The sequence below is a fragment of the Symsagittifera roscoffensis genome, chromosome 5, assembly GCF_963678635.1.
Source record: "Symsagittifera roscoffensis chromosome 5, txSymRosc1.1, whole genome shotgun sequence".
Classification (NCBI taxonomy): Eukaryota; Metazoa; Xenacoelomorpha; order Acoela; family Convolutidae; genus Symsagittifera; species Symsagittifera roscoffensis.
In genome coordinates, this window is record NC_087066.1 from 3210452 (window position 1) to 3237524 (window position 27073).

The 27073-nt window shown below is 38.0% G+C and overlaps 2 protein-coding genes across 2 annotated transcripts in view; both read left to right on the forward strand.

Moving 5' to 3' along the window:
• LOC134846099 (uncharacterized) overlaps positions 1-27073 on the forward strand; it is a 434549-nt gene that overhangs the window by 221017 nt on the left and 186459 nt on the right. The window lies entirely within an intron of this gene.
• LOC134846101 (carbonyl reductase [NADPH] 1-like) overlaps positions 2772-27073 on the forward strand; it is a 223422-nt gene continuing 199120 nt past the window's right edge. Inside the window, exon 1 of the mRNA XM_063863317.1 lies at positions 2772-2783. The gene's annotated coding sequence lies outside the window, so the exon portion shown is untranslated. The remainder of the gene's footprint in view (positions 2784-27073) is intronic.

Consider the following 27073-nt stretch of genomic DNA (forward strand, 5'->3'; position numbering starts at 1 on the left):
TGAATGAAGGACATATCATAAAATTACAAGAGTGCTCAGATAAGTATTTCGTCTCTCCTATCGTCATTACAGTAAAAAAGGACGGAAGCATAAAACTAGCACTAGAATCAAGAGAATTGAATAAACAGGTACACAAAAATAAGTACCAGATGACGAATATTGACGAATTAATTGACGGAGTAAGTCAGATTATTGCGGAGAAAAAATCGGGGAATGTATACTTTACAACATTGGACTTCACATATGCGTACGGACAAGTCGCATTAGAACAGAAAACAAGCGAGCAATGCAATTTCTCATTAGTCGGCGGAAAATCCACGGGGAGTTATCGTTTTAAAAACGGTTTTTACGGACTTACGTCTATGCCGGCGGAATTCCAGAAGGTAATAGATAATTTACTGAAGGAGTTCCTCCAGGCTAACGCGTTTATTGATGATATCTTAATCGCTTCAAAAGGAACAAAAATCGAACACATTGCGTTAGTGGAAAAGATATTGAAAAAGCTGGACGTCTCCAATGTCGCGTTAAAATTGCGAAAATGCGAATTTGCGAAAACTGAGTGCGATTGGCTTGGATTTCGAATTGGGGAAAGTGGTATAACGCCCTTAGTAAGAAAAACACAAGCTGTAGAAGACTTGAAAACCCCGAAATCTCGAAAGCAGTTGAAATCCTTGATGGGTTCGTTACATAGCTTACACAAATTTTTACCCAAACTTGCCGAGTTAAGCGCACCGTTAAGGCCACTACTGAGCCAAAATAATGATTTTGTTTGGACGCCCGTGTGCGAAAATGCGTTCCAACAATTGAAATCGCTTGTGAAAAATATCGTCGAATTACGACATTTCGACATTCACCGTGAAACTAGAATCATTTGTGACGCTAGCCACGATGGCCTAGGGGCCGTTTTAGAACAGTATGGCGCCTCCGGATGGCACCCGATTTCGTTTGCATCTCGTTACCTTAATCCGGCTGAGAAAAAATACTCCACAAACGAATTGGAATTACTCGCGGTAGTGTGGGCCACGGAACATTTTCGGAATTAAATATACGGTCGATATTTCACAGTGATATCTGATCATAAAGCGCTACTCACATTGTTAAATTCGTCACCAAAAGGAAACAAAACATTTTTCAGTCGCTTAACTCGTTGGTATGATCGTCTGGTGCCATACGACTTCAAGGTTGAACATCGACAAGGGTCAAAAATGGGGATGGCTGACTATCTGTCTCGGTTTCCGTCCGCAGAGGCACCCGAGACGAGCCATTACGATGAAAATTTTACAGTAGCAAAGATAAGAATGATAAACGCGGCGTTGGAGCCTAAGGACAAAATGAAGCCTAGGGGTCAAGAAGTGAACAACATTCAGCGAAAACCGACGGTAGGGGGCGTAAAGTCATGTGTCGACACAGCGAAAGCAGTTTCATCCAATAAGAATGTAAGAACAGACAATTATGCAAATATTCACAAACGCTCAATAGAGGGCGTGTTTACATGCAACCGACGGTTAACCAATCAGCGTCGAGATATTTGCATACATTCAGACTTTGTTCTCATTGCTTAAATTACAGTTGCCAAAACAAAAAATTTATTCAATACCCTCGAAACCCTTCCATTTCATCAAATTACAAGTACAAACCTTCGGTGTCAACAAATTATAAGTGCGAACCATCCATCTTACAAAATTGCAGTGAAAAGCCACCTACTTTGAAAATTTACAGTAGTAAAGATTATAGTGAAAAGCCAATTACTTTGAAAAAATACAGTAGCAACTCTGGGAGAAATAACATGAGTAATTCGCCAGAAAAGTATGACCCTCCAACTTCGGCAATAGTCAATACATCAACTAATTCGGGAAATGTTAATCTAAATGTTGTGTTAAACCGTCTAAGTCAACCTCCCAGCGTTAGCTCGGATTCCGATATTGAAATGATACCACCTGAAAAACTTGATACTAAACAAACTAATTCTAAAAAACTGAATACAATTATATCTTTTCCACATCAGTTCCCCGGTTTATCGTACCCACTTGTACAAAATGAAAAATGGATCTATTCCATAGTGCCGTCGGATAGTAGAATCGTGAAGAAAATTGAACACCCAGAAGTTTTGAATTTAAAATTAATCGAAGCAAACATTGAAAGAGACCCAATTATGAAGACCATCCGAGACAACATCAGAGACAGGAACCCACGAGCAAAGGAGATTATTACAAAATTAGGACAATACTACGCCCAGCATTACAACGATTTCGCAGTAAGGGAGAATTGCCTGTGGATGGACGGCCGGTTAGCGATACCGAAGGACCTATCATCAGCAATTCTAAATCGTCTCCATTATAACCATCATGGGAGGGATAAGATGTTCGCGGCGGCAAAGGACGTGTGGATTCCTCTTATGCACCGAAATATCGCGACCACAGCCAAATACTGCAAAAGTTGTGTAGAAGCAGGTAAAAACCTTAAACCAGACATTCCCAAAAATGATATGGGGGAAACGTACAATCCTAAGGAACCAAATGATTTGGTCCAATTAGACTTCTGGGGTCCAGTAAACTATGTTAGGGGTCGAAAAAAATATGTACTTGTAGCAGTAGATACTTTCTCGCATTGGCCGTCAGCGTATGTTTGTTCAAGCAACAAATCAAAAAGTGTATTGAAATTCCTAAGGAAGTACATAAATACTCATGGACACCCAAGGAAATTGCACATGGATCAAGCCACGGGGTTTTTCTCTAACGAAATACAAAACTTCTGTAACTACGAAGGTATTGAACTTATTAAATCTCCGGTTAGGGACCATCGTGCAACAGGAATGGTTGAACGGACTTTTGGGTCGATAAAAAATTACGTGTTGACTTATCTCCAGGAAAATAAGAACTACAAGTTTGGGGAGATGATCTCCCGTGCGCTTAGTGCATTACGTTTCGTGCCACACTCTAAAACTAAACTAACGCCATTCGAAGCATACCATGGTCGAGAAGCTAATACGGCACTGCGAAACTTAACGAAAAGGCCGTCATTAAAAAAACCTAAATTGGAACAATGTCGTTAATCAAAAGTTATCTTGTTTAGACAAGGCGGGAAACCTCCCAGATGTTGAACTTACCTTAGATTGGGAGAAGAGAAGTGACTTAGTGTTCGCCCCCCAAAATAGGAAAGCTCCAATCATGTTGGACGATGACGAGGTAGCGGATCCCATGGCTCCGGAAGTTGTGAACCCCAAGGAACCAGGCCCACCCAAGACCCCAACATGGCTGAAAAGGCATAAAGCAAGTTCTACGACGGTGTATCAAAGGACCGGGAAGACGGATCCAAAGGACCCAAGGAGGTATAAACGTTTGCCATTAAAAATTGACAAAATGACTGAACATACGGTGCAAATGAAAAAAGGGTCGTTACTAAGGCGGAGTGGTGTGTCTTTTAGATCAGCGGCTGAAGAAGGCCTAATTGGGAATAAAAGCGAGGAGTGCATCCCTGGACCAAGTAGGAACGTGACCAGTACACCAGCCTCAAGCGATTCGAACAAATATAAACGAAAAGCGGAAAAGGACCGGGCCGCAATGGAAAATGCAAGAAAAGCAACAAAGCAACGAATAGTGGAATACTCGGCGGACGAGAGCGAAGACGACGACGACGAATACGACAGTGAGTGGGAAATCGGCCGAAGGGAACCTACCCTAGGTGCGACGAACGAAGGACAGGATGTACCGTCGGTTAGTGTGAACTCACCACGACCCGTCGGTGGAAGACGCAATAAAAATCAGCACGAAGCGGCGACGCGAAAATCAACACGGCAGAGACGCGGAGTAGACAAAATGGGGGGGGGGGTTATGATCCACCGCATAGAACATAAATGATGGAATCGACAAAACGATAAAAGAAGAAAAGTAACCTTAAGAGAGGTTTGGCGGGTGAGAAAACTCAACAAAACTAAAAACTCAACTAGTACATTTATATAATACAATACAGTAACATAAAGTTGATAAATTTTATCTACGCTAAAATTTATTTGTGGTTGCCCGAATGATATAGGGACCAGTTTTGAGTTTATGTAAGTGCTATCAATTCTTCTAGATAGACACCAGTTTGAGTTTATGTAAGTGCTATCAATTCTTCTTTCTGTCTGGGGACCTGCTGTCTTGACCTTGCGATCTCTAATGTCCGATGGGATCTGAAATAAAAGAGTGCAGTAAGATTTCGATTTGATGCCTAACAGTTTGTCTACAATACAACTTATTAACAACCTTTTTGAATTTCCAAACTTACGACTTTAACAGTTCAACGTTCTGGTAAAGATGTGCTTCAAACTTTTCCTTCTAGGCTACCGTCGATGTTTTTTTTTAGCTAAATACCCTAAAGTATTCATATCTGACTTGGGCGTTGGAAAACCTCAAACAATTACAAGAACCATGAAAACCAAGTACAGATTAAACCCAAGAATCATTACGGGGCCAAACTGTGCATTTTTTGAACTGCAAGCGAATTCCGCACTAGGCCGAAAACAGCTTTGTTCCGGATTCCAGGACATTGATATTTTTCCTTGATATTCTCTGCTCTTTTGGATTCCACGAATAGCTCAAAGTTGCTCCAAAACAGCCAGTTTTGCAGATCTGCAACAAAGTTTTCAGAATCTGCAGCAATTTGTGGAATCTACGCGTAATTTGTGGAATTCTTGCTTTTAAATTGCGCTTTTGCTAGATTCTAATTCCAGCTACAAACTTAAAATGTTCATGCAGGAACTGGTTTAATGCAATATATAAAAAAAGTTACGGAGGTAACTTAAATTTGCGGAATCCGCTTAGACAATGCAAAATCAGCCACTTCTTGGAAATCAGTTTAAATTTGCGGAATCCGCTTAGACAATGCAAAATCAGCCACTTCTTGGAAATCAGCTTAAATTTATGGAATCCGGAACAACTAGCTATATTTGCTTGTTTCGGAACCCTCGACAAAAAAATGTGTTGGCAAAAATTACGCTACAGGTTAATGGAATCCACCTGCATTTTGGAACATGAACATGTTTAAAGACTTGTCTTTGGGTTCCAGTGATCTGCAGACACCAAACTGTGCGTCTATCGAGTGCACGGTTTGGCCTCGTAATTATTCTCCTTGACGTCTACAAAACAAATGTCAAGGACAGGACAGCGCTTAAGACTGCAGCATACAATAATAATGCTGAAATTAGAGAAACTTTTTTACTAGGTGGCAAACTCTTTGCGTTGTATGTGATTTTAGAGTAAATGAATGTAGCTCCTCAGACTCTTCAATAGGTTGCGATAGTTTTTGTTTTTGCTTTTTTTCCAGAAAATTTTTAATAAATTGTTCAGTCTCAAAGATAGTTTCGTTGTGGTTTTACTTTTATTTTTTTCTAATTCAGTGTATTTTCATTGTTAAATGGAAGGCAAATTCTTTCAAGTTTTTTTTTTCATTTTTCACCCAACTCTGTTGGCTAGTTAAATATGTTGCTTCTCCTCAAAAGATCATTCTTCTTCCTTAATTTTCAACTATAAAAATTAATTTTCAAAAATGTACTATATTTTTTTTATTGGTAAACTATAACTATTCAGCTAATTTTGCGTCGGTCGGCAAATTGAAAACAGCCGAAAAATGGATGTGGGGGTGGCGATAATTCATTTAGTCAATTTAGTGGGAGGGTTGAGATTTGGGTAAACTGACAATTAGATTTTTTTGGAGGTTTACACATTGGCTGATTCTCGGAAGTTGCGAATTTTTAAGATTTAAGCAAAGTGGAATATAGTTAAAGTTAGTTAAAATGAGTTTTTTTGTTTAATTAGTTAAAAATAGATGGCGTACTTCTGCCTTGTTTGTGTAACATATCGCACCATTTTAATTGCGCCACAACTCAATTTTCAGTTGGTTAAACCAGGTCTTTACTTCAGATGACAGTAATACAACACCGGAAGCAAAAACAACAGCAACGAAGCAAGTTCCGGATGAAAATTCCGAATCAAGTTCAGTAGATAAAAAAGATGTTTTCACCGCCACGATTCTTGATCTGGATGCAACTTCACACATTCTCGAAGCATCGCATACATCTTCTGCTCGGACCCCAGCTGATGATCCTAAGCGAAGTATTTCGTCCAAACTCAGGAATACAAATTTCATAGTTTATTGTTCTTTTCTTCTTATTGCTTACTCTCAACAAACTTGAAAACTGTAAAATAGTTCTTGTTAGTCTACGCCAGAATTAAAACTCTCGTTTTCTCTTTTCTTATCATTTTCACACGGAATGCGTATACTTTTTCTTAAGTTTACGCGGAACCCAAGTTGAGGTGGTCAAACTATGTATCCAACTATGAAAGTCCGCTTTTCAACCCAAATTTCCGGGTGGAACTCTACACAAGAAAATTCATACAATTTCACAAATGGAGCTAATGAAAAGACGCTTGTTATAAGTTTTCAAGCTATGAAAACTGTATGACTCTAAATCAACAAAAACTTTGGAGACTAATCTATTTTGAAAAAAACTTTTATGAAATTGCGTAGTAAAACTTCTGATGAAGCAGAAACTGACAAGCCACCTCAAAATTTCAGAACTGGTCGACTCATGTATTCACCGGGTTGATCGAAATTCTCAGAGGTTCGGGTTCTCAAAATTGTTACCCTAAAATATTGGCATCAATTTGAATTTAAATAGGTTGAGTACAACTTTCAATTGACCCGGTTGAATACATGAGTCTAAAAATTAATCCAAACTTCTGCTCCAAATTTCATTCAATAAATAGGAGTAATATCCTGCAACTCAACAGATAGTTTCAACAGTGCGAGATAGTTACCCGGGTTGAGGTGCTCGTTAACATGTTTTTACCTTTTGATTTTCAAAGTCGAGCACATGTCAGTGTTTGACCGATAAAGAATAGTCGAGACAGGGATTTACTTCGAGCACGTTCGAAACACACGTCGAGCACGGTCGACAAATACGTTGAGCACGCTCGCGAACGGTTGAAACAAACCTCGAGCACGGTCGCAAAATACCGATTGTCTCGCGGTAATTCAAATAGAAAAATTTCACATTTTTTTAAACTCAAATTGCAAACCAGTATTTCCAAAGCTGGAAACAAATAGCTCAAAAATAAGTCAAATCTACACACGGCATTCGAATTCCAAATAACTTTATTCTTTTCGTCCTGATAAAAAATCATCATAAAATGTTATCCAAAAAACATAACTTGTAGCGTTTAAAATTGGATAACTAATGTTGTTTCAAAGTCGAAACATACCCGAACTCCGAACGTAGTCTCACTGAATGTTCCGAACATAGTCTTATAAAATACCATATATATTTTCTAAAATTAATATTTTTTTCCAGTAGTGAGATAAAAAACTGAACAAAAACTAGAGCCTAGACATATTCGGCAATCATAGAACAAAAGCAACAAGAAAAAAGGACTAAAACCACAAAAAATGAAAAAAAATCAAAAAAAAAAAATTCAAATATTTTTTCAAAAATTTCGGCTAAAATTTTTTGATTTTGCGTAGTTTTAGATTCCCAAAATGTGCTTACAAACTCCAGAAACCTAATTATTATTGAGTAAAAGTTAAACAAAACTTAGTCTGCTTGCTAAAAATTAGACTAAAAATCAAGAGTTTTAAAAGGCTTTGCTCGAACCTAAGACTCACGACTAAAAGGGCTTTTAAATTACATGCCACTGGACCCAATCCGATGATCATTTCTGATACCTGAATTTGAGTGGAAAACAAAAGAAAAAAATTAAAACACAATCGAATACAATGTTTCTCCCCATTTTTCAAATGGTCGGAACAATGATGAGCAGATATAAACAAGACTGTAAGTTTGTCTCCCGCGTTGAGATTCAGGGCATATAAGCCAACTTTTGCCTCAAATTTTTGACAAGTCCAGACTTTCGCGACCTTTTTTTTCATCTACAGACTTCCGAGATCAAAAAGTTCCACCGCGAATTATGCTCCCAAGATGATGGAGACAGCGCATAGTTTTATGGCGCATAGTTTTATGGTTGCAGTCGCGACCCCGGAAATGGCCGGCTCAACCCAACATGCAGGGACGCTTCTGGCAACACTATACTTTGCCAGTTCCAGTCTTTTGGGACCGATAACCATTGCCGAGATTTACCGACCAAATTGGATACGGCCAAATGTTAGCCCGTTGGATACGGCTTAATTTATAAGGGGACTAAATATTGCACCAAATCGGCGCATAGTTTTATGGTTGCAGTCGCGACCCGGAATTGGCCGGCTCAACCCAACATGTAGAGATGCTACTGGCACGACCATACTTTGCCAGTTCCAGACTTTTGCGATCGATAAGCATTGCCAAAATTTCCCGACCAAGATGGACACGGTCAATTGTTAGCCCGATGGATACGGCTAAATTTTTCGGGGACTAAAAGTTGCACTAAATAGGCGCATAGTTTTATAGTTTTATAAATTCATAGTTTTGCAGATCACTGGAGTCCAGTTACATGTCTTTGAACATGTTCCAATATTACTTAAAAAACTTACTTAGATTATGCGCACAAATAACTGTTATTTTGTTGGCACATTAGTTTTGTCACAGTTTCCGCAATGAGCGAATATAGCAAGCTGTTCAGGATTCCGCAGCTCTAAGTGGTTCCACAAGTTGCAAGCTGTTTGTTGTGATTTGGCTATTTGTTCTTGGAATCCAGAACAGCAAAAAGTATAAAGAATACTAGCAATGTTGCAGATTCCACGACAAATTTGTTTTCAGCCTAATGAGGAATCCACTTATAACTCACAAAATACGCAGTTTGGCCTCGTAACGTTTTTTTGGCTCTAAAACGCTTCTCATTTTTCTTAGAACTTTTTGATGGGTATGTACCTTTGAGCATTAACTCCATCTGGATCGAATCATTCAGGAGAGCATTTGACACAACTAAAGTATGATTCAACTACGGAGCTAAAATTAAATTCATCATCTCATAAAAGAAACACTGAGATTGTCCGATTGAGTTTCAGAGAGTTGGGCCCAAATAACATTTTAGGAAGGCGCATCAGAAATGCCTCGAAATGGAAGATAGCACAGATCCCTGAATCAGGTAAGTTTTTAGTTTCTGCCTATGGCTTGTGCTGACTAATTGGAAAAAATTAGACTGCCACAACTTTGCTTAGGCCAGATCTAGTTGAACGTCGGCATACTCGGTTAATCTCCAATAGAGAAAAGATCCCAATTAACGGTTAATGAAGATATGAACAAAGTATTTTTGAAGGACAAATTAGTGGGAAACTAGTTGACCCGCAACGGAGTTCCATAGATAATAATCGATTGTAATAGAAAAATGTTGTCTAAAATGTTGTCATTATAATCCAATATTGTGGCAAATTTAGACCACGAAATCGATTATTTTCTTATTATAAACGATTATTTTCGTAAAAACAAAATCAAATAAAATCGATACAATTTTTTTCTGCTAAATCATTTGCAAAACTTGCAACATTTCTGCGTTACTCACGCCCTGCTCGCAATCTAAAAATAATCGAATTATCCCCCTCCCCACTTAGCCCCCATCCGAGTTTGCCCAAACCCCCTCCCCCACTCTCCTACGTTTATCCCTACGCCCACCCCCAGGTTTGCTAAAGTTTATCCCCCCCTCCAAGTTACAGTCCGCCCCCCAGTTTGTTTACCATTTTCAACGGGGACGGGGGAGGGAGTATACTCAGTTACACAATTTACCCTCCCCCCACATATTTTACACCCCCTCCCCACGTTCAGTAAACAGGGGGGGTTTAAATTAAGTTGGGGGGATTAATTTGAGGATGGGTAAACTGTGGGGGGGGGGGGTAGTTCCCTCTCCAAAGTCAACCAACTACGAGTAAATAACCCCCGTAAAGAGGGCGAAAGGCGGTTGTGGTAAACCGGCAGGGAGGTGGGGGGGGGGGGATTGTACATCGGGAGGAAAACGTGGGTGGGGTCTAAACAGAGTAAAATGTAACATTTTATGAAATCTAATGAAGCAACTGCACTAAACAGGAAATGCGATACCTTTGAAAAAACTTGTAATTTTCATAACTAATTTCTATAAAAAATTCACCAGGCTCTTTTTCCTTTTCCCCCCAACTGCAAATTTTTACATGCAAATTTGTTGACCACATTGTTTGATTGTTACAAAAATTTACATACAGACTAATAAGGCCACGACAAACATATTTTGTCTACATACTCATCCTCGTAAAACCTTTCGTTACACTAATGTATTGAAGCTCGTGTGAGGTGGGTGGGGGGTAAGAAAAAGAGCCATCCATTATAATTGATTATAACATATTTAAAGCGATTATATTGGCATAACAAATATAAGAAATATAATCCATTTTTAATGGACTATAATTGATTATAATCGATTATAATGAATTAAGTTGATATAAAAAATAATAGCTTTTAATCCATTTTTAATCGATTATATTCGATTATTGTCAAAATTTATTGAGACAGACCGCGAAAATTCAATTTAATCGATTATTATCTATGGAACTCCGGTGTGGGGAAATTTGTCAAAGTGAACATTTTGAGCGGTGGGTCCAATGCGAGAGCTGCATGTTCAGTAAAATTCTATTTGACGAATCATCAGCTAAATTGGCACAGTTTTTGATATCAGTTACTGTTTCCAATTTTCTAATTTAGCAAATCATAGTCGACCTGAAAACAAAAAGGCAACATTCTTCACGCGCTGAGCCGCACCGGAGTTTCATGGATAATAATCGATTATAATGGAACAAAGTTGTCTAAAATGTTGTCAATAAAATCCATTATTGTGGCAAATTCAAACCACGAAATCGATTTTTTTTTCGTAAAAACACAATCCATTTAAATCCATTATAATGGATTATAATCCTTTTAAAACCCATTTTAATAGATTAAAATCCATTTAAAAACCATTATAATTGATTATAACGGATTATGTTCCATTCGTTTTTTTTGCAAAATCATTTGCAAAACTTGCAAACATTTCTGCGTTACTCACTGCCTACTCGCAATCTAAAACTTATCGAATTAACCTTCTCCAATGCCCCCCATCCGCATTTGCCCAAGACCACTCACCCCACTCTCCTACGTTTATCCCAACGCCCAACCCTATGTTTGCTAAAATTTATCCCCAACTCACCCCAATTTACGGTCCCCACCAGTGTTTGCTTACCATTTTCAACGGGGACGGGGGAGGGCGTATACTCAGTTGTTCAGGTTATCCTCCCGCCCACCTTTTTTACACCCCTCCCCACGTTCAGTAAACGGGGAGGGGGTTTAAACTAAGTTGGGGGATTAATTTGAGGATGGGTAAACTCTACCAACTACCAAAAAATAACCCCCATAAGGGGGGGGGGGGGGCGAACGGTGGTTGTGGTAAATTGGAAGGGAGGTTGGGGGGATAAACGGGGTGGGGTTGTAAACAGGGAGGAAAACGGGGTGGGGGGGGGGGGGGGGTTAAACGGGAGGGGGATCTAAGCAGGATGTAATATTTTATGAAACCAACTAGTAATAAAGCAACTGCACAAAACAGGAAATGCGATAACTTTGAAAAAACTTATAATTTTCATGACTAATTTCTCGAAAAAAAATCCATTATAATTGATTATAACCGATTACAAGCGATTATTTTGGCATAAAAAATATACGAAATATATTCCATTTTTAATGGATTATATTGATATAAACAACCTTGGATTTTAATCCATTTTCATTCGATTGTAATCGATTATTATCGAAATTGTTTAAGACAGACCACAAAAATTCAATATAATCGATTTCTATTCATGGAACTCCGATGCGGGAAATCATTTGCAAAAGTTTTTGGTTTCCTGTTAATCTCTTGGCTCATTTGTGTGTTGCCAAGTCTCGCTTTTGATCCATATTTGGTAGCCTTGCAGGTTGAACAATCGATATACAGTTTTTTTGCTATAGTAAAACGATGACATCATTTCGCTGGTATTGTAATCAAACATACAAGCGTTAACAACCGAACTGATACATCTTTTTCAGTTTAAATTGATTACAATAGTGATTTCACTTCTGTATATCTCAGTCGTTATACCGTTTAAAGCTGGGACAAAACTATGACTCTAAATTAACAAAAACTTTAAAGACTAATTTATTTTGAAAATCTTTTTATGCAGGTTTGTAGTATAACTTCAGATGAACCAGATATTGACGAGCCACCTCAAACGAGCCAGCCTTCTCAGATGTTGGTTTCTAAGAAGTTCGGGTTCTCAAAATTGATACCCTGAAGTAACGGGCATCAAATGAAATTAAATAGGTTGACTACAACTTTCGATTGACCCGGTTAAATAAATGAGTAAACCAGTCTAAAATTAATCCAAACTTCTGCTCAAATCTTCTTTGAAAAAAATTTTATTCATTGATATGGGATGTCAGTGCATGAGATAGAAATTCAATAAACAGGGTTAATACCCTGCAACTCAACAGATAGTTTCAACAGTGCGAGATAGTTACCAGGGTTGAGGTGCTCGTTAAGATGTTTTTAACTTTTGATTTTCAAAATCGAGCACATGTCAGTGTTCGACCGAAAAAGAATAGTCGAGACCGGGGTTTACTTCGAGCACGGTCGAAATTTACCTCGAGCACGCTCGGGCACGGTCGACTCAAACATCGAGCGCGGTCGAAACATACCTCACGCACGGTTGAAACAAGCCTCAAGCACGGTCGCAATATACTGATTGTCTCGGGATAACTCATCACATAAAAATGTTTCTTCCAAAGATTTTCAAACATTTTCGACTCAAATTGCAAACCAGTATTTCCAAAGACAGAAACAAATAGCTCAAAAATAAGTCAAATCTACACACGTCATTTAAACTCCAAATAACTCTAATAATTTTTTTCTGATAACAAATCATCATAAGATGCTAATCGGCAAGAACAAATTATAGCGTTTAAAATTGGATAACTTATGTTGTTTCAAAGTCGAAACATACCCGAATTCTGAACAAAGTCCCACTGAATGTTCCGAACATAGTCTTATAAAATATCATATGTACTTTCTAAAATTAATATTTTTTCCAAGTAGTGAGATGAAAGAAATGGAACGAAAAACTATAGCTTAGACAAATTCGACAATCATAGAAAAAATAACTATTCTTAAGAAACCTTCGGCTAAAAATTCTTAATTTTTTGTAGTTTTAGATTCCCAAAATGTGCTAATAAACTCCAAAAACCTAATCACTATTGAGTAAAAGTTAATAATTGCTAAAAATTGAACTAAAAATCAAAGTTTTTTTAAGGGTTTCCTCAAAACTGAGACTCACGACTGAAAGGGCTTTTAAATTATATGCCATTCGACCCAATCCGATGGTTTATTATGGTATCTGAATTTGCGTAGAAAACAAAAAAAGAAAAATTTGAAACACACCCGTATACAAATGGTCGGGACAATGATAAGCAGCCAATAGACAGATATAAACTAGACTGTAAATTTGTCTCCCGCGTTAAGATCCGAGGCATAGACGCCAACTTTTGCCACAAAATATTGATAAGTACTGACTTTCGCGACCAACTTTTTTCATTTACAGACTTCCGCGATCAAAAAGTTCCATCGCAACTTTTGCTCCCAAGTTGATGGAGACAGCGCGACTGTCGCGACCCCGCAAACGGCCGGCTCAACGCAACATGCAAGGACGCTACTGGTAAGACCATACTTTACCAGTTCCAGAATTTTGCGACCGATAAGCATTGCCAAGGTTTCCCCGATCAAGATGGATACGGCCAAATGTTAGTCCGTTGGATACGATACCGCTAACTTTTTTACGAGGATAAATGTTGCACTAGATAGGCGCGGATTCTTATGTCTGTCGGACACTGGAATCAAGTTACATGTCTTTAGACTTGTTCAAAAAAACTTAAGTAGTCTCCTCTCACAAAATTTCCACAAACTTAGATTACAAACGTAGATTATGACCACAAAAAACGGTTTTTTTTCCGGCACATTATTTTTGTCACAGGTTTCGCATTGAGCGAATATAGCTAGCTGTTCAGGATTCCGCAGCTCTATGTAGATTCTACAAGTTGCAAGCTGTTTGTTGTGATTTAACTATTTAAAAAATATTTAAAAAATGTTAGCAATATTGGGGATTCCGCGACAAATTTGCTTTCAGCCTATTAAGGAATTAACTTATAACTCATGAAATACGCAGTTTGGCCTCCTAATGTTTTTTGGCTCTAAAATTCTCTCCAGTGAAATGTGTCGGTTGTCCTAGAACTTTTTGATGGATATGAACCCTTGAGCTTTAACTCCTTTACACAGAACTTAAATTTTGCGATAGACAGAAACTGTAAAATAAAAGTTGTTGTTTTATAAAAAAAAACTGGATTGTGCTCGACCAGCTAGGGACATGTTTAAGCTTAGTTGTTCGCTGTTTTTTTTGAATGTTCTTGACAGAAGTTGGACGTGTTTCGGCCATGCTCGAGGTTTTTAAAATCAAATCCATGTATTGTGTAATCTTTTTCGATAATTTTTTTTGCTTATTGATAAGAAGTTAATGTACAGAATTTACACTTATTTGCAGTTCGATTATTTACCGAAAAGAGCGAAACTAAGCAAAATTTGCAATTAATGTACCCAAAAAAGCAGCAAAATTCAGATGCCTCGATGGCCAAGATCAAGAAAAAAAAACAAATAGGCAGGCATAGTCACTACCTCGCCGGCTGTCGGAGAAGGCATTCAGATCGATGGCTGGCAACTTTAGCTTAATTGTTATATCATCTAGTCAACGATCTTCGGAAAGACCGCGCTGAATCATTTTCTAAGGAGGCGTTACATGAAATAGTAACATGAAAAGAAGTGAGCCGAAATTATCGAATCATTCAGGGGTATTTGACACAAGTAATGTATGATTCAAATACGGAGCTAAAATTGAATTCATCATCTCATAAAAGAAATACTTAGACTGTCCGATTGAGTTTCAGAGAGTTGGGCCCAAATAACATTTTAGAAAGGCGCATCAGATATGCCACGAAATGGAAGATAGCACAGATCCCTGAATCAGGTAAGTTTTTAGTTTCTGCCTAGGGCTTGTGATGACTCTGTCATACCTCAGTGTATGAGTATCTGAATTACTGAGTCCGAATGGATTGATCAACAAGAGTTCTAACCGAAGCGATATAAAACGACTAGTTGGAAGACAACATTTATTGGCAACTGAGCTACAACTCAAGCATAGCTCATGCCTGAAGTCTATCAAGGTTAACCGACCAACTAACCAAGTATCTAGTATGGTAAAATTAACATAATGATGAATAACATAAATAAAATATATGTATTGAGTTTATCAATCCAGACCGGATGACCTTCCCTCTAGCGGGGATTTTGAAATTATAATGTTTTTCAATTTGCGTTTAATAGTCCCAGGACTTGTTACTACTCCTGTTCAATTTTCCGTTTGAGTTTTTCTGTTTCGTTGTTGTTATCGTCCTCCATGTCCTTTTTGTGTTCTTCATCGTCGTACATTTCTTTGTACTGCTCTCCCTTTGTAGTTTCCTTCGTTACCTCTTTTTCTCTTACAGATAAAAATTCCTTATCGTTCATGACAGTCGTGCCTTCCCTTGGTGAGGTCAAATCGACAATTTCGTTCTGTTTTTCTATGTTTTTAGTGCTGATAGCTTCGAGAAATTTCACACAGGCCTGGTACTCCGGAATCTTTTGTGTGAAACCCATTTTTTGAATGAGCGACTTGAGTCTCGGTTTATTTTCTTCTGGTTTGTCTGGTGGTGAATAGATTTCAAATTGTAGTGGTTTTTTCGTTTTTTATTGGCGTCGTTTATCGTGTTGATTGGGATTAGATTTCCGAGTGCGTTTGTGAGGGCGGATTGGCGATTTTAAGTTGACATCAGTGTCGGCATGGCAGCATATGTGGGTGGCGTGCGTTTTAGGTGACGGTGCTGTGTGCTCCGATATTGTGGATGAGTTGTAGTCGTTGTTCGAACTGCTGGTTTCCTTCATCTCTTGGTTGCTATTGTGGTGTGGTGTTTCGTTGGCTTCTTCCGTTTGTAGACTCATGCCACGTGTTGGTTGCAACTTAAGAGTCGGCCAGTTCTTTTCTCCGTCGGTTTTGCTTTTCTTTTTGATGGCCTATTTTTGTTGTTCTGGTTTTTGTCTTCTTTGAGCATCGTGTGCTGTGGTGCGTTAAGGTTGTCAATGTCTAAAAAACGAAGAAAAGGTTCTGATCTTCGTGCGGATTTCTACGCAACATAATCACTTAGCCTAGAAGGCCTATATGGTCCGTATAATAATGGATTAGGAACAATTGCGACTCCGCTGTTTCTTAGTAACCTTGGTTGTTTTCCAAATGTTTGGATGCATGCGATGTGGGGCGTGTATGTTAATATTCTCCTGTCTGCAGTTTTGCACTTTTGCTCGAAAGTTTTTGGATTCTTTACCTTTGTTGCTTAACGAATTGTTTTCCGTGCCAACTGTTCTAAACACTTTTTCGTATTTTTGTCTACTACTTCCTGTACCCCTTTTTATCTTACGTTTAACTTATCCTTGATTATTTCTATACTTTTCTAAGAGTTTGCACCTGTGGCTTGCTGTGTGAGTGTAGATGCATTCTCAAGGTTCTTTGGTAGTATTGGTGATTTGGGTTTTGAATCGCGGCGTTTGATGCAAACTTCGTCTTCGGACCATCGTTGAAGGTCATGCATTATTTCCGCTGGTAGCGGCGGCTTCGTGAGATTCTTTCCATCTAAACATGCATGTTTTGCACTCTCCCAGTTTAGATTGTTTGATGAACTATTAGTGTCTACGTTTGAAAGAGGATCGTTTGGATTTCTACCCATCTGTGCCTCAAAAAATGAAATTTTTGTAACGCCGTGTGGTGTGATCCGTAACGTTCTTATAATTTCTGCCTCATCTGAGGCGAGTTTGTTAGGTGTAATTGTTTGATCTATTCCCAATACGGCTAACCTACGTTTTAATCTTTGGATCATTCTTTCTACCACCCTTATTGCCCTATTGCCATCAACCGGAGCGGAGAGTAGTTTTATGTTGTTTGTGCTGGAAAACAGCTGAAATTTTTTTGGCTCTAAATGTTTGTGCCTGGTCTTAACTTAGTCTTAGTGGTACCCCATTGTTGGAGATATATCCTTGCATAAATTTATTGGCGACGTCCATTGATGTGTTCGAAACAACTTTTATGGTGGGAAATTTTGACCACTTATCTGTCGCGACCAAAATGTACGCGTTTTTATTTAATTCATCAGGGAGGGGTCCGGCGAAGTCTAATTGTATTTCCTCGTTATCTTCTACAACCGGTTCTATCTGGAACATTGTTTTTTTCCTATTATTGGTTTGAGAATTTTACCTTGCTCCGTGCAGTGTTTGCAGTTCTGCGCCATCTGGACAATTGTTCGATGAATGTGCAGAAACCAGGCATGTTGGCACATATCCAACATGGCTTCCGATCCTGGATGGGTCAGATGGAGGCTATCGAGTTTTGTTTGTCGTAATTGAGTGCATATAACGATCCTCTCGTCAATTAACAGACAATCCTCACGGACGTGAAGTCGATTTCGAATGTATGCCAGTATTTTCCATTTGAGGATTTTATGTCTTCCCATTTTTTTTCAACGAAATTTATCTGAAGACGTAGGTTTCTATCTTTTTTGTGGCAGGAGCAATAAATTGTACGCCTGGTATTCGTAGTACTTTTCGCCGAAAGATCGGTGTGTCTTCCTCGGTTTGAGTAGCAATTACTGAGTTGGTTATTTCCGTTTGAGCGGCGCGTGTTGTTTTCACTTTTATCTCAGGTTCTTATTTACTTTCTATTGTTGTTTTTGTTGATGTTGGGTCGTTCCCAAACACATTTTTTGAGAAATTTGTTTCCTGTTTCTTCTTTGAAGAAAGTAGTTCTCTCGCATCTTGAACCACTTGGACTGTGGAGGCTGTTACTTTATCCGTTGGTGTTTTTTCCCTTTTATTTGGCCCGTTTATGCCACCTCGGGTCCGATAGAATTTCTTCCCAGTCTGAAGAGCCTTGCCACTGTAATATTGACTTTTTTCGACCCCGTGTCCCCAATGATTTCTTTTCAGGTGAAACAAAGCCTCCCTTGAAGCATTTAGTTTCTGGGTTTCAGCTCATGTTACTCTTGCGGAATGTCTGGAACGTTGAGATGTTAAATGAGCGTTTAAATTATTATCCATTAAACCTTTGATTTTCACGAGTTTTTTGATCAGCTACAAGGCGCTTTGTTTTGATTGGCTAACTTGTTTAGAATGACATTGTCAATCAGCTCGAGATTGTTTATGAATGGATCACCTTTGATTCCCGAAAGATGGTTCAAAACGGAAAGAGCCTAAGAGTTGATCTAGCTAAGGTAGATAGTTAGATTGACTCTAGAGTTGATCCAGCTAAGGTAGATAGTTAGATTGACTCAAGGTAGTCCTTGATGGATCACCTTAGATTCCAGAAAGATGGTTCTGAGAGAGTTGAACTGATGCAAGTTGGGTTGACTCAAGGTGATCCTTTATGGTGATCCTTAGAAAGATGGTCCTTCATGGTCCACCTAAGAGTTGATCTAGCTAAGGTTAGATTGACTAAAGGTAGTCCTTAATGGATCACTTTAGATTCCCGAAAGACGGTTCAAAGAGAGTTTTTCTGATGCAAGTCAGGTTGACTCAAGTTGATCCCTTATGGTGATCCTTAGAAAGATGGTCCTTTACGGTCCATCTAAGAGTTGATCTAGCTAAGATTAGATTGGCTCAAGGTAGTCCTTAAAGGATCACCTTAGATTCCCGAAGGATGGTTCAAAGAGAGCTGACCTGATGCAAGTTAGGTTGAGAAGGGGTGATCCTTTATTGAGATCCTTAGTTTGATGGTCAAAGTGATGGTGGTGCCTGATAGCAAGAGAAACGGTGGTGCATGATAACAAGAGAGACGGTGGTGCATGATAGTATGAGACTGGGGATTGGCTCCCAGTCAAAGTGGCTTGCTCGGTGGTGCATGATAGCGAGAGAAAGTCGGTTTCGTGAGACTGGGAATGTGCTCCTAGTCAAAGTAGCTTGCTCGGTGGTTCATGATAGCAAGTGAGGGTCGGTTGTGCATGATAGCATGAGACTGGGGATTGGCTCCGAGTCAAAGTAGCTTGCTCAGTGGTGCATGATGCATGAGATCAAGAGAGACGGTGGTGCATGGTAGCAAGAGTTGATGCTACAACAAATTTCTCATCAAACTCGCTTGGGGGTATTGCCATTACAACTGGATTTCGAGACATATACTCTATTAATCCAATTTTATCACCCGCCAGATGCTTCATGTCAGAATTAAAAGGAATGAGTCGGTCAATCCAGCGCGTCAGCCTACTTTGACTAGTTTTTGATCTCTCGCTCACGTTTAAAGCACTGATCAAAGCTTGATGATCTGTAATGACTGTGAAATGCTTCCCATAGAAGTAGTATTTAAAGTGCTCAATGGCCCAAACTATCTCGAGTAATTCCAGCTCATCTACGGAAATTTTTTCCTCAAGTTAGTTCAGGAAACGTGACGCATAAGCGATGGCTACCCATTACCCATCCCTATGGTTTCAATAACGCTTCCAACCCTGAAATAGATGCGTAGCACACAATACGAGTGTCTAAATGTTGATCAAAGTAGTTGTTTTGCATTATTTCAGAGACTAATTTTAAAATTTTGTGAAATGTTGTTTTGTGTTCCGATTTCCAATCGATCGGTTTGTTTTTTTTTTAATATTTTTTAACAATGGGCTTAAAGCAGCTGCTATGTGTGCTATTTTTGGTATAAACCGTGCATGGTGATAAAGTGAGCCCGTAAAAGTTTTAGTTATTTGAAAGTTTTTGGTGGCGAAAGTTTTTCAATAGCATCTGTTTATTTATGAGTGGTTTCATTCCTTCACTATTGATGGTATACCGTAACCACTCAAACTTTATCACGAGACTTTCTTCGTCTAGTGTTGTCAAGACTGCTTGATGTTTTTGTTTGTGCAACTCAAAACTTTCTTTCCTTAGTATCAATATGTCATCCAGATACGCGTAAGTGTTTGTACATTTAATTAGGGTTAGATCAATTGCTTTTTGGAATTCAGTTGGCATATCTGTGAGACCATAAAGTCCTGTTTGAAATTGGTATGTCCCGGTGGCGTTGCCTCCATTAAAACTGAAATTACATTGTTCGCTGGTTGCATTATCCAAAGGGATTTGCGAGTATGCATACCATAAGAAGAGTGTTGAGAATAGCGTTTGTTTTGCTTTGTCCGATTTGACTACTGTGCAATGTTGTCCAACAGCAATTCTATATTGGACTTTTGTTATTTGTTTTTATGGGTGAATTTGTTTATTTTTTTTGGAATCTAAGACCAATTTAACCGTTTGGTCTTTTTTGTCGGTTATTACGATCGGGCTAAAGGATTGTCGGTCTGAGCACTTATCTAATTCGATAATGTGCTTTTGGTCCATCAGTTTATTTAATTCGGCTTCAACCCGTTCTTGTAAATGCACTGGATTACGTCGACCTTTCTGTTGAATTGGGCTTATATCTTTGTTAAATTGGGTTCTCATGACATGATGTCTCGATTTCCCGATGCGGAAGCATTGTTGTTGGTAACTATCTCTGACCCATTGTTTAAATTATGGGTTTGATTCTTCTGATTTTCGTATAATTAATACGTTTTGTTGCTGTTTTTGTTGAATTAGTTTAACTCCTATTTGCGGTAGTATATTCATACCTATGATGTTTGCTTTTTGATCAACAACAATGATGAATGTGGCTGCTTGTATCTTCCAGCCTCCTGATTCGACTGTTATGTTTAATTCTCCTTTCGGAGTTATTGCTTCACCATTGTAGCACGCTAAGTTTCTGGCAGTTCCCTCTGATGGGATACATTTGAATAGCGCTGAAAAAACGACCTTGGACTTCCAGAGACGGCAATAGCAAATAACTTCTCTGTATTTGTCTTTAACTTGACGATATGACCGTTTAGGTCATCCTCGGACAAGTTTGCTGTGGTCTTGATTTCAAACGCTTCAGCAATGGCCATAATTCAGCGAATGACACAAGATAGTTTTCGGTTTCGAGACTTTCTGTCTCAATTTCTTCTTGTTGTTCTCCCTGTCAATCTCCCATGTAGTTAACATCAGCGGAACGAAAAATTTTCGCAGATTGACCTCGCTCGGCACATTTCGAACAATTTTTATCCTTTGCTGGACAGGATTGTAGGTGATTTTGACCGTATTGGTTGCCACCTTTGAAACCTTAATTTTGAGTATTGAAGTTTGTGTTCCGTTGTTGCTGTCCTCTTGTATTTTGTGTTCCACGCGAATACGGTCGGCTGCCAAACCCACCCCGGCCTCTTTGATGACTTTGATTGTTAGTGTAGTTATTACGGCCACGTGCATTTATCTAATGTACTGGTTCTTGCTTTATCGTTACCGATTGCCCTCCGAAAGGGTTTTTTTTTTCATTGTGCGGCCCGACGTTTTTACCGACCTTTTGCCTATTCATATGCATCTCGTGGGTTTCGTGTTTCTGCCAATAATTCTTCTGCAAGTTTCTCATAATGCATGTGTGCGGTGAACATTTTTCTTACCCACTCGTCTTCGCAATCACCGCAGTCAGCTCTTGAAGCTAGTTCTACTAGGTCAGCGTGGAATTGTTCGAGGTTCTCCGTTTTCTACAAATTAAATTGTATTGTTCAAAAGCTACGATTCTGCTGGTGACTAAAATGTCCTCTAATTTTGTCATAAGGTATTTTGGAGTAACGGCGTGTCAATCCAAGTTTGGTATCTTCTGCTGGACCTGTCGTTGCCCTTCAGCTCCTAAGCACAGAAAAAATTAACTGCGCACCTTTGCATCTGCTTCATTCCACCGAAATGAATTTCATAATACTCATTTCTCCCGAGCTTTTAAAAAATGATTCTTCCAACCGACTAGCTTTTCTCGATTTCGAACATCCCGATTCTTTCTCTGTGCTTCCGTTTCGCTCGTTATTTCGACCTCGTAAATAGGTTCTGAAGGTTCAGCTAGTGGTGGCTTAACTCTTTCCAGGTTTTAACGGGTTCAACGGGTTTTTTGAGTATCCTGAAGACTGCGCCATGTCGTAACTCAGTGTATGAGTATCTCAATTACTGAATTCGAATGGATTGATAAACAAGAGTTCAAACCGAAGCGATATAAAACGACTAGTAAAAAGACAACATTTATTGGCAACTGAAATACAGCTCAAGCATAGCTCATGTCTGAGTCTATCAAGGTCAATCGACCAACTAACCAAGTATCTAGTTTGGTAAAATTAACATAAAAGAAGAATTATATAAATAACATATATGTATTGAGTTCCTCAATCCAGACCGGATGACAGACTCATTGGAAAAAATTAGAGGGTCACAACTGTTGAGGCAAGATCTAGTTGAACGTCAGCATTCTCGGTTAATCTCCAATAGAGAAAAGATCCCAATTAACGGTTAATGAAGATATGAACAAAGTATTTTTGAAGGACAAATTAGTGGGAAACTAGTTGACCCGCAACGGAGTTCCATAGATAACAATCGATTGTAATGGAGAAATTTTGTCTAAAATGTTGTCATAATAACCCATTATTGTGGCAAATTTAGACCACGAAATCGATATTTTCGTCATTATAATCGAATATTTTTGTAAAAACAAAATCAAATAAAATCGATACAATTTTTTTCTGCTAAATCATTTGCAAAACTTGCAACATTTCTGCGTTACTCACGTCCTACTCGCAATCTAAAAATAATCGAATTATCCCCCTCCCCACTTAGCCCCCATCCGAGTTTGCCCAAACACCTTCCCCAACATTTATCCCTACGCCCAACCCTATGTTTGCTAAAGCTTGTCAACATCGCCCCCCCCCCTCCAAGTTACAGTCCCCCCAGTTTCCTTACTATTTTCAACGGGGACGGGGGAGGGAGTATACTCAGTTGTTCAGGCTACCCTCCCGCCCACATTTTTTACACACCCCCCACGTTCAGTAAACGGGGAGGGGGTTTAAACTAAGTTGGGGGGATTAATTTGAGGATGGGTAAACTCTACCAACTACCAAAAAATAATCCCCATAAGGGGGGGGGGGCGAACGGTGGTTGTGGTAAATTGGAAGGGAGGTTGGGGGGATAAACGGGGTGGGGTTGTAAACAGGGAGGAAAACGAGAGGGGGGGGTAAAAACGGGAGGGGGAGGTTAACTAAGATGGGAGGTTAATTTGAGGACGGTTAAACTGGGGGGGGGGGGGATGTAAATCATAATTTCCCTCCCCAAAGTCTACCAACTACCAACAGACACCAACTGCACTAAACAGTAAATGCGATAACTTTGAAAATAACTTGTAAATTCATGACTAACTTCTCGAAAAAACTCATCAGGCTCTTTTTCCTTTTCCCTCCACCTGCAAAATTTTACATGCAAATTTGCTGACCACATTGTCCGGTTGTTACAAAAATTTACATACAGACTAATAAGGCCACGACAAACATATTTTGTCTACATACTCATCCTCGTAAAACCTTTCGTTACACTAATGTATTGAAGCTCGTGTGAGGTGGGTGGGGGAAAGAAAAAGAGCCATCCATTATAATTGATTATAACCTATTAAAAGCGATTATATTGGCATAACAAATATAAGAAAAATAATCCATTTTTAATGGACTATAATTGATTATAATCGATTATAATGGATTAAGTTGATATAAAAAATAATAGCTTTTAATCCAATTTTAATCGATTATAATCGATTATTGTCAAAATTTATTGAGACAGACCGCGAAAAATCAATTTAATCGATTATTATCTATGGAACTCCGGTGTGTGGAAATTTTGTCAAAGTGAGCATTTTGAGCGGTGGGACCAATGCGAGAGCTGCATCTTCAGTAAAATTCCAATTGGCGAATCATCAGCAAAATTGGCACAGTTTTTGATATCAGTTACTGTTTCCAGTTTTTTATTTTTATCAAATCATGATCGACCTGAAAACAAAAAGGCAACATTCTTCACGCGCTAAATCATTGGCAAAAACGTTTGGTTTCCTGTTAAATAACTTGGATCATTTGTGTGTTACCATGTCTGGCTTTTGATCCATATTTAGTGGCCTTGCAGCTTAAACAATCGAAATACAGAGATTTTTTTGTTATAGTAAAACAATGAGGTTTTCTAATCAAATATACAAGCGTTAAAAAACCAAACTGATATATCTTTTTAGTCTTAATAGATTACAGGAGTGATTTCACTTCTACATATCTCAACTTATCTAGTTACACTTCAAGTTAGGAAGAAAATGAGGTTCAAGGAATGGCAATGATTTTCCCAAAATCTCTACACTGCTGCCTGAAGTGGCGTGGTTCAAAACAGCACGTGAACAGCAAATTAGTTTACCCGCATTCAAGTTTAGGCGTAAACAATCGATTATAACGGATTATTATGATGATTTTTTGACAATTATAATCGATTATAATTACCAAAATTAGGTCCTTATGGGATTTATAATTGATTATAATCGTGATATTTTCCAAGAGATTATAATCTCTTATAATCGATTAGAATTGAATATAGTTCTTACAAAAACCCTTAAAATCAATTATAATCGATTATAATCGATTATAATCGATTATAATCTCTTATTTTGCCGGAATTTTCCAATTTTCGAATTGTATCTTATGGGTCATTGTTTTTGTTTCAATAAGAAAATCTCTAAAAGAGAGATCTCTTGAACACTTTGGTTTATCTGAACACAAAGTTTTACCACGAAACAAAAATTTCACAGAGATCCTTTCATATGACTGGAAAGGTTCTCGCGGTAGATGAAAAATAATTTTTCCGAATCAATCATGAAACTAAATCAATTTGCTGATGTTTTGGTGTTTATAAAAGCTTAAAATATGTATCACAAAACAACTCGAATGGGGAAGAAATGAAAAGAAAACTTATAAAATGAATTAATTGGAAAATTTTGAAAAAATTTCTCTCATTTTTCATAGGAACCAACATCCACAAAAAGCATAAAATGTAAGCAATTTAGATGCAACTTTGAAGACAAAAATGGACAAACAAAAGGGATTATAATCAATTATATTCGATTATAATGGATTTTTGTGCAAACTAACGAAATAGAATTTTGAATAAAAATAATGGATTATAATCATTTATAATCGATTATAATTGTATCGAAAAATAGACGAATAAATAAACGATTATAATGGATTATAATTAATTATAATTTGATTGAAAAAAAAAGAGATTATAATCAATTATTAATTGATCAAAATCGATTGTTTCTCAATTTTAGTGAGACTGGTACTAAAATCGTAATATAATCGATTATTAACGCTTGAAACTGGATGCGGGTAGTTTTAAAAATATGATTTTTGATTTTTGCTTCTAACTGATAATCAGCAGTTAATAAATTATTTTTGAGCTTCTAAAACATTTGAGCTTCTAGAACTGCTTCGGTGAAAAATCCGAGTTCCTGGCTCTGAAAAGAAATGCACCTTGTTTAACCTATGAGCAACTGCTTATAAGCAACCCAGGTTGAATGTTTCACGAAACCACGCAACTTCAAAACAACCGCTTAGCCTCGAAAAAAAATGAGAAATTCAACTTTGTACTATCTGGAATCAGATTATTTGATCACCAACCCGGGTCCAACTCCATAAACATAAAATCCTTATCAAACTTGTCCAAAAAATTGCATGTCAGACATTTCTATAATAGAGTGCAAGGAAAAATGCTGGCCATGCAAAATCTTTATATGAAAATTATATGATAAGGTAAGCATTTTTTACATGTCTACAAAAAACTATCCGAAGTAAATTTTCTTCATTTCAGTCACACAATCTCTTTTATTCTCAAACAAATTTTTTTGCGAAAAGTATTGTTTACAAGTTTTGGTCAATTTTGTGTACATCATAGATCAGACTGAATTTCTCACATATAAGAATCAAAATACCATGTTTTTCATTGTGTGAATTTTAATTAATTTATTTTTTTTATACGGAAACATAAGTCTAATCCGCTTCGAGCAGGCCCAAACTTGATATACTAAAATTTTTCGAAAATTTTTCTATCTATATACAAAAAGTTAGGAGTTTTACGCATAACTCTGAATGTAGAAGATAAGCATTAAGTCGGAAGGCAAATTTGCAAATGCAGTTCATTTGCGATATTTGTTGAAACTTAACAAGTGGGTTCTCTCATTTGAGCAAATTTACTTATTATTTTTGAGGACATATTACATGTACAGCGCGTCCAGACAATTCGGCCAAAGACAATTCAGTCGATTTGAAATTCAGACAATTCACCTTAAAGTATGCAGACAATTCAGGCAGAGACAATTCAGCCAATGACAGTGACCGCCGCAGTCGTGCCAACGTGTTGCGAGCTTGTCAACAGAGGGTAGGACTCTGTACGAAATTTAGAGCCGGTTATTAGAGCCGGTTATCCCACCGGCGACCTTAAGACGAGAAATAACTCCAATCCCGATTTTTTTCTTTCGAATCAAGCGTTTTGTAAAACAGGCTGAATTTATTTGTATATTATTGAATTGTCTGGATATTTTCGACTGAATTGTCTGAATTTCAAATTGACATACGCAGAAAGCAAAATGAAAATGGGATCAACCGTGTAATTACCTCCCAATTGATTTAGTGTGGAGAAAATATGATTTTTTTCAGGAAGCAACTTTGCGTATATACACCTTAGATTTATAAAATTAACAATTTTGTAAGAGAATATTGATTAAAAAAACAAGCTTAGGTTATTAGCAGCATTCAACGCAATTCCACAAAAAACTGTGACAACCAATCTTATTTGCGCGTTTGCTTGAAATTCATACATTATACAGAATAATTAAATTTATTACGTGGCTAGGGGGAAGTTCTACAGTTGGTCACTTAGGGAGGAGATTGTACGTTTGATCCCAAAAACGAACAGATTTTTAAATTTTAACAAGTCTGCTTGTATCAGGGCGAAGCTCTAAATGTTTCGACTGCCTTTTAAGGTTCATGGAGCAGTAATAACATTAGAAAGTTGAAGTAATAAATCAAAACGAAATTTTTTTTTTCTAAATTGTGAATTTTTTTGTGAAAATCATC